Here is a 955-nt window from a genome sequence, read left to right as displayed (position 1 = left end):
ATTATCTCAACCTGAGATCCACAGACTTGGATCAAAATCAGTTCTTCTCATCAACTTGACTCTCTAAGACTGATATGATCAAACCATTGGCAAAGGTCTGGTTCAACTTTCTTGATTTTGACTCAACTATACGATTGTTCTTTATCTTCAGTAATGATGATGTATGTAGTACGATGATTTACAGAGATAGGTACTAAACTGTCTGCTTTATTATGTGGAGAGATATATTCTCTATGTTTGATTATTTGTACTCCACTTCCCAGTTTATTTATATTTTATTTATTTTTTTAATTTTTATTTTTGACTTTTCCTCTATCAGAACTTGACAATCAGCACAGAGTTTCTGTCTACCTGTCAAAAAGGTTCATCATTTGTGCAGACTCTAGATTTTTAAAAATATTTTTATTGGATTTTTGGTTATTTCATACACAACATCTTAATCATCCTCCAAAGAAGCTTCTTTTGCAACAGAGTCTATTACAGAGTTTTATTTATTTTATGTGTATGAGAGTATTGCCTGTGTGACAGTACACCATGTGTCGTGCAATATCTGTGGAGGCCAGAAGAGGGTGCCGGATCCCTAGAACTAGAGCTATGAACAGGACAGTTGCTAGTTGCCATGTGGGTGTTTGAAACCAAACCCAGGTCCTCTGCAAGAGCAGCCATCACCCCCAACCACTGAGACCTCTCTCCAGCCCCCATTTCCCAGTTTTGCTTTGTATACCTTTCTTTTCGGATATTACAATTTGCTGATAAAAAAGTAACTTTTATGATTTGGTCATAGAGCTCCTCTGTTTACCTGCCACCTCACTGCATTTTTTTTTTTAATTTTAAAAATGATTTATTTAATAACAACATACTTAGAAGAAGCATATCATTACAACACAATTGACATATTCAATAACGTTTTCCTGAAGTAGGATGCATCTCTTTCAAATTTGGCTGTAAATTTTTA

At 34.9% G+C, this 955-nt stretch overlaps 1 non-coding gene across 1 annotated transcript; it reads right to left on the bottom strand.

Moving 5' to 3' along the window:
* Positions 1–312: 312 nt before the first annotated feature.
* LOC115070462 lies at positions 313–376 on the bottom strand. The gene has a single exon (XR_003849617.1). It is a non-coding gene; the product is annotated as a small nucleolar RNA SNORD43 (small nucleolar RNA).
* Positions 377–955: the final 579 nt, after the last annotated feature.

This window comes from Nannospalax galili, unplaced genomic scaffold, assembly GCF_000622305.1.
Source record: "Nannospalax galili isolate Female #2095 unplaced genomic scaffold, S.galili_v1.0 scaffold34, whole genome shotgun sequence".
Classification (NCBI taxonomy): domain Eukaryota; kingdom Metazoa; phylum Chordata; class Mammalia; order Rodentia; family Spalacidae; genus Nannospalax; species Nannospalax galili.
The sequence above is the reverse complement of the archived record's forward strand: the minus strand, read 5'-3'. Positions and strand labels throughout refer to the sequence as shown.